Source organism: Prionailurus viverrinus, chromosome F2, assembly GCF_022837055.1.
Source record: "Prionailurus viverrinus isolate Anna chromosome F2, UM_Priviv_1.0, whole genome shotgun sequence".
Taxonomy (NCBI): domain Eukaryota; kingdom Metazoa; phylum Chordata; class Mammalia; order Carnivora; family Felidae; genus Prionailurus; species Prionailurus viverrinus.
This window is the reverse complement of record NC_062578.1, coordinates 79,334,217-79,341,636: the sequence shown is the minus strand read 5'-3', so window position 1 is coordinate 79,341,636 and position 7,420 is coordinate 79,334,217.

The following is a 7,420-nucleotide window of genomic DNA, read 5'->3' as shown; positions in this document are numbered from 1 at the left end:
TTGGCCTCATTGACTAAACAGGGCCTGGAAGCTGGTTTTATCCATTCTGTTCATTTTAAATAAGATGACCAAGGCCTAGAGAGAGTTCCTTCCAACCTTCCAAAGAAACATAGCAAGTAAACTGGAAATAGGAATTTTACCCTTAGTCTACAAGACAACAATTCAAATATTTAGGGGGCCAAGCATCCCCACTGTACCCGAATTCCTGGCCCACAGCATGCACACTCATGACCTCCTAGAAGCCTCTTAGCACACCCTGTGTGGGGCATCTCCTGCCATCCTCACTCTTGGAACCAGTCCCTGCCCCCTCTCCACGATGAATGTCATGTTCTGCCTCCTCTGTGCAGCCCACCCTGATGGCCCACTGTCTGCCCCCCTCCTTGGAGATGCCCAACCCCATCCCTGCCCTGGTCCCGGCACTTGTGATGCCAGACTGTAGGGTCTGTTTTCACATCCGTTTCCCCACTGGGGTGGACACACTTCCCATCTATGTGTCTGGGGCCCAGACTGGGACCAGCAGGCTCACGGTGGGGACTCTATGAGCGCTGAATGGTGTGGTAATCTGACTCCAGGTCTGTGTCACATATTGGTGCGGTCGCTTTCCTTCTGTAATACTCACCAATCCCCTCCAGAAAAGGGCCACCAGCCCACTGTTACAGAGGAAGAAACTGAAGTTTGGACAGGTTTTTTTTTTTAATGTTTATTTATTTTTTGAGAGAGAGAGAGAGAGAGAGAGCAGGGGAGAAGCAGAGACAGGGAAACACAGAATCCAAAGCAGGCTCCGGGCTCCGAGCTGTCATCACAGAGCCTGACTCAGGATTCGAACTCACGGACCCCGAGATCATAACCTGAGCTGAAGTTGGACGCTCAACCGACTGGGCCACCCAGGTGCCCTAAGGAAGCTCGGACCGCTGAATCGAGTCATTTGAAGGTCAAGCAGAGAGAAGACCGAGATTGTGAGTCTGGTCTTTGAGTCTACATCCAATTCCTCTTTTGATCATATCTTAGGGGAGAGAGAACAAGAGGGGGAGCCAGCATGATGCATCCCATGTGCATAGACGCTGGTCTATAGTCTGGCAGTCACAATTCAAGATCGTTTGCTGAACATCTATCTGCCTAGATATAGACCCATACAAAAATATATGTGCACCTTTGAATGTGAATATATACATGAATGCATATATGTATATACACATGTCCTGTGTGGATGTACACACACATAAACACAGGCATGTTCGTGATATCCAGTCAACATGTATTTACACATCTAGCATACTACATTATATAATCTAGATATATATGACAGGTATACACATGCATGTCTACAAGTTACATACCAGCCCTGTTTAGATGCTACAAAGCCCTGCATCTTTCTGCTCAGTAGTGACTGTGCATTTATGTATCTGTGTCTATCCAAGGCATAAAGCCACAGTCCACCTGCCTGATTCATTCTGCCCTGTCCTTGTAGACCTAAGCAGCGACCATCCCTAACTTCCCGGTCAGGAGCTGTTTCTGGTCTGGGTTGAAGTCATTCAGTCTGACCTTCCCTCCCAGCCGTGGAAGGGCATTAACTCAAGTGTAATACAATGAGTGGTCAAATTAACAGTGATGGAAAGGCAGGAAAGGGGGAGGACGGTGGGGCCGGACGCTCACATTCTATATCCTGAGTCATTGCACTGGGCAGACGAGACGTGGAGTCATTTTTCTCAGAGGAGGTAAGCCTCCACCTAGAGACAGAATCTGCAGCACTGGGGGTGGGGGGGGGTGGGATTGCCTGTAGAGCCCCGGAATCTAGGATCGCACACACAGAGGAAAAGGGGCGCTCAGGGAGGTTAACAACCTTGCCCTAATCTGACTGGAGTTAAGGGGAAACATGGAGTTGGGTTCAGGGCTGTCTCCAAGGCGTAACCCCTTCCTGCTCCTTCCCGTCACCTCCAGAGAGACTAGAGATTTCTTTTTAAGGAATTGGCTTCTGCAATTATGGAGGCTGCTGAGTCCAAACTCTGAACTGTGGGCTGGCAGCCTGAGACCCAGGAGGAGCCAGTGCTACAGTCCAAGTTCAAAGGCCCCCTGCTGCGAGAGGGGGGCCGTCGGTCTTTTGTTCTATTCAGGCCTTTAATGGATTTGATTAAGCCCCCCCCCCCCCCCATTTTGGAGGGCAATCTGCTTCATTCATTCAGATTCCACCAACTTAAATGTAGGTCTCCTCCAAAAACACTCTTACAGAAACACTCAGAATAATGGTCGACCCCATATCCGGGAACGGTGGCCCAGCCAAGCAGACGCATAAAGTTAACCATCACAAGCCCGAAATATAACCAAGCCCACCTCCCCCACCCTTTGGCCTCGTATGTAGCCCCCACTCTCTACATGGCCCTTCAGTACTGAGGCCAGCAGCCCATTGCAGAGTCCCGGCTGGGCTCCTGAGAGAGAGCAGCTAACTAGCTGGCTGTCTACCGCGTAGGCCGCATGGACCACAGGCGGATGGCCTCCCAGGAGCGGCCACGCCCAGTCCAAACCGGCCAATCAGCTGTGGTCGAGGTGGTGGTTACGGTGGGTACCACCCCCCACCCCCCCCCCCCCCCCCCGGCACGACCGGTGTGCAGAAAATGTCCCCGGAGGGGGCAGGAGCCAGGGGACAGTCTGTGCTGAGTACCACGAGGACCCGGTCATGGTGGGAACACTCAGAAAGGAAGCAGGTGCTTCGATTCACCCCTCAGTTCACCCCTCGCCTCGTCATCGGGAGTGCTGTGCTGTGTGCTCATGCACAGGCCATTCACCAGATCTGCTGCCCCGGGACCCATGGGAGCCCTGAGCTCACGTGTGACTCAGCATCAGAACCGGGGGCCCAAGGTGTGAGGCAGCAGGACTCCTTCCCGCATGAGCAACAGAGACGGGTGAGGGTGCGTTTTGGAGAAGAGTCCGGCGGGAAGGGCTTGGGGTAGGCACCTGGCAGGGCCTCCTAAACACAGCAAATTAACCTCCCTCCCTCCCCCCCTCCACAGTTCACTCCCACTGAATGCACCTTCCCTGCATTCTAATGATGCGCCTGCTTTGGTGCAAAAGACCAACGCACGGCTGTGCCCGCACCAGCTGGGACCGAGGCCGGCTCAGAGAGGGGCCAGAGCCCCAAGGGGTGCGGGTCATGTCCCCCGCAGCCCACCAGGGGGCCCATCCTGTCGGGGGATCAGCCCTGGCTCAGTGCGCAGGCCATCCCTCTCAATCCCTCTGCACTGGCTCCTTGGTGAGTCTGCCCACAGAGCTCCCCTGTGGGGACCAGGCCAGGCCAGCCAGGTCACTGTCCCTGTGCAGCCAGGAGATGCAGGGGGCCTGTTCCCTGCCTGAAGCTGGAACCACTCCCTTTGCACCCTTCTCGGTGCTCATCCAACCTGCCTTGGGAGCTCGTACAGCCAGAGAAGCTTCGTCACTTGAGAAGAGACAGCAAAAAAAGTGGCTGTGCTGGGTACCCACCATGTCTCACCAGGGACTGCACTTTCAGTGGCGTTTAAGCATCCTGGGCGGTGCCCCAGGCTACGGCCAAGCAAATGCCCTGGGGTAGTGCTGGTGGATGAACTGGCAGGTGATTGTGGTCCACATTTTAGCCACATGGACCTGAGGCTTGGGGTGGAGGAGGCTGCCCGGGCCACGCAGCTAAGGAGGGGTGCTGGAGTCCAGGTAAGGCTTCAGGGACTCCGGGCCAGGACCTGCACCCGGGTCCATGTGACGCTGGCTCAGACCCTTCTCCGGCCACCATGATTAGCAAGTGCTTTCTTCTTCTGAGCTGGCACCTGTCTCCCTGTGGTTCATACTCTCAGTTTCAGGTTCTCCCTGTCGGGGACCGGGACCGAGACCAAGGACCCCGCCCCACTATTTTCTCATATGAGCTCCATATTGATGTGAAGGAAGGGCGACCTTCCGCACTTTCCTATTTGACAGGCTCCAGCTGAGAGCCGAGATCTCACTGAGTCACTCAAGGGTCTGGACTAGAAGTGGGGGCACTGAGGGGCCCGCTGGTGCAGCAGGGGCACTGCAGGGAGGAGGGAGAGCTTCTGCCCAGGGCAATGGGCAAATAGCAAAATGACCTCACTTTTCTCCAATGCAACTCTTGGGTTCCTTTGTTGATAATAGCACCCTCTGAAAGAAGTTTGGGGTGAGCCAGGTCAAGAGCGCCCCCAGCTCAAGGGACAAGGAAAGACTTGGAAAGAATGGCTGTTGCCATGAGGGGTGGGACACATGGATGCCCTCCTGAGGGGGGGGGGGAGGCATCAGGTGTCTGTGGAGGCTGAGCGGGGTCCCAGGAGGCGGGCCTGGAGGGCTGAGGGACAGGTGGGCTTGGCTTGGGGGTGGACGGGTGTGGACCCCATCAGCCTGGCATGGGTACTAGCCGTGGGCCTGCTGGGATGCTCTAGTGGCCCTTTGGGTGCTAGGCCCCCACGCTGCTGGCTTCCACAGAAGGTCAAGGAGCCCCTGCCACCCTGCAGCACTCAGATGTGGCTCCCAGGCCAGCGACCTTCCCACGACAGCTGCCTGCATGTCTCCTCACCCCACCTGCCCTTCTCCTGGCTCCAATGCCCTGGGCCCCCCCAGGAGCATCAAGAGGGACCCCCAGCCCATGCCCACTCCCCTGCCTGGCAGACCCCGTCCACAGCACCAGCTTCCCCCCTCCCCACCCCCCACCCCAGGCCTCTGCAGTGTCACAGTCACCAACTTTGGTTAGCAAAGCGTTTATGGAAATGGTCCCCGTGAAAATCAGTTTGGGAACCACTGCGTGTAGAGTCACGGTGTTCTGGAATTCTGGAGTATGTTCCTGGGGCTGTGAGTCGCACCCAGAGGATCTGTGGAAATTTGTTGAAGTTGGTATTTCTCAAATCATCACGCTGTTGTTTTCCTTGTCCTTTACTTCCTTGTCCTCCTCTCCTTCTCCCCCTCCTTCTCTTTCTCTTCCTTCCCATTGCCCCACTTTTCCATGAAACATCTACTTATATCTCATAGAAGACAATTTTAGAAGTATTCCTCCGAGCCAGTCCTGACAGGGACAAGACCACTCTACTGATGACGCTCTCATTAGGAGAAGTGTCTGGAAACCAGCTGCCCCCTCCTGCTTGTATCTGGATGCTCTCCAGGTGGGGGAACCTTGGGCATTTGCATCTAAAATCTATTGTCTACAACCTCCATCTTGTTGAGAAACCACATTTCTGCCTCAGTTTCCTGCTCAGTACATGGCTCCTGTCTAGGACTGGAGGTCAGCCCAGGGACCCAGGGTGTTCGGCTGGGACCCTGGAAGGGGGAGCAGTCCCCTGGGACTCTAACACGTACCTGATCCTGCTCTAGGCCAAATATTTGGAACCACAGCTCTGCCCTGCCTGACTCCAAGTATCCTTCCAGCCCATGGGCCCTTGCTGCTGTTCCCACCCATCTGGGATGCTCTTACTTGTGATAAGTATTAAAATGGCAATTGTAGTATATGGCAGATAGTTTACATGTGTCACTTAATTTAATTCAATATAATTTAATTTAATTCAATAACAACAGTGAATGCCTCCCAGAGGAGGAAACTGAGGCTCACAGAGTCTAGCCTCGGTGCTGTAACTCTCACGACAGTCCCCTGCAGTAGCCTCAGGGCCCATCGCACACAAGCAGGAGGAGGAGGCTCCCGCCTAAGGTCTCCCAACAGAAGGTAGATACCTGTGTCTTCGCTCTACCCGCCTGTGTGGAAGGTTCTGATCCAGGCAGAATTGGGTAATGCCTCCTGGGAAGTGGTGGTGATGGGGGCGGCCAGCAGTGTCCCCTCCTTGGGTGAAGACTGTGCCCTCATGTGCCCCAGCTCAGAAGGGCCTCTGGGATGGGTAGTTTTATGTATCCATCTGACTGGGCCACCAGATCCCAGGTACCTAGTTAAACATCATTCTGTGGATGTCTTCAAGGGTGTTCCTAGAAGAGATCAACATTTGAATCAATGGACTAAGATGGCCCTCTCTAGTGTGGATGGGCATCGTCCAATCCACTGAGGGTCTCATTAGAACAAAAAGGAAGAGGAAGGGAGAATTCGCCCTCTGCCTGACTCCTTGAGCTGAAGCATTGGTCTTCTCCTGCCCTTGGACTGGAGCTACACTGCAGGGTTTCCTGGGTTGGTCTCCAGCTTCAGACAGCAGATCATGAGAGCTGTCAGTCCCCATAACTGATGAGTGTTCTAGATAAATAGATAGATAGATAGATAGATGAAAGATAGATAATAGATAGGTAGATAGATAGGTAGGTGGATAGATGACAGATACATAGATACATGGATAAGTAGATACATAGATACACAGACACAAAGATATATAGACAGATGATAGATAGATACATAGATACATAGATAGATACACAGATACACAGATACAGAGATACAGAGATACAGAGATATATAGATAGATGATAGATACATAGATACATACATAGATACATTAGATACATAGATAGATACATATATACATAGACACAAAGATATATAGACAGATGATACATAGACAGATACATAGACAGATACACAGATACATAGATACAAAGATATATAGATGATAGATAGACAGATAGACAGATAGATAGATACAGATACCTAGATAGATACATAGATACATACATAGATACATAGACACAAATATATAGAGACAGAGATAGATAGATACATAGATACATAGACAGATACATAGATCCATAGACACAAAGATATATAGACAGATGATAGATACATAGATACATACATAGATACATAGACGGATACATAGATACAAAGATAGATAGATACATAGATACATAGATATATAGATACATAGAAGAGACATGGGGAGAGAGATAGAAAGAGAGGGAGAGAGAGAGAATTTTACTGGTTCTGTTTCTCTGGAAGTCCCTGACTAATACAGCCTCATGCTTGGTTTGGCTCTGCTGTCCCCATCTCAAAATTTTTAGCAATTCTATTGTAGAACTTGTGTTTTGTAAGTGAAGTGTCATGGGACGATGCAGCAGGTGCATAAACACAGAAGATGTGTACAATGCATCCCACCCTTGCTCTTCAATGGCCCACAAGCACAGAGATGCAGGGGACCCCAGAGCTCTTGGGGTTCAATGAGACTCAGAGGGAGTCCAAGGTAAGTGCATTTCACCTGTGACAAGGGAGAGGGGGGCGGGCAGAACTTGCTTCCAACACAAAGGAAGGCACTGGAATTCTAAGACTAGAACAAGCAAGGAACTCTGTCCCATATTTTCTGGTTTCTGTTACGTCCCTGTTTGGATCAAGCATGGATGTGAAACATGATGAAATGTGAGACAAATAATAGACTGGACAAAGCGAGGTCCCTTCTCTCTGCTCTCTGCTCATAGGTAAGCAGAAGGTGGGGTGTGTTGTGAATGTGCACGTATCCATATGTGAGAAGCGGTCAAG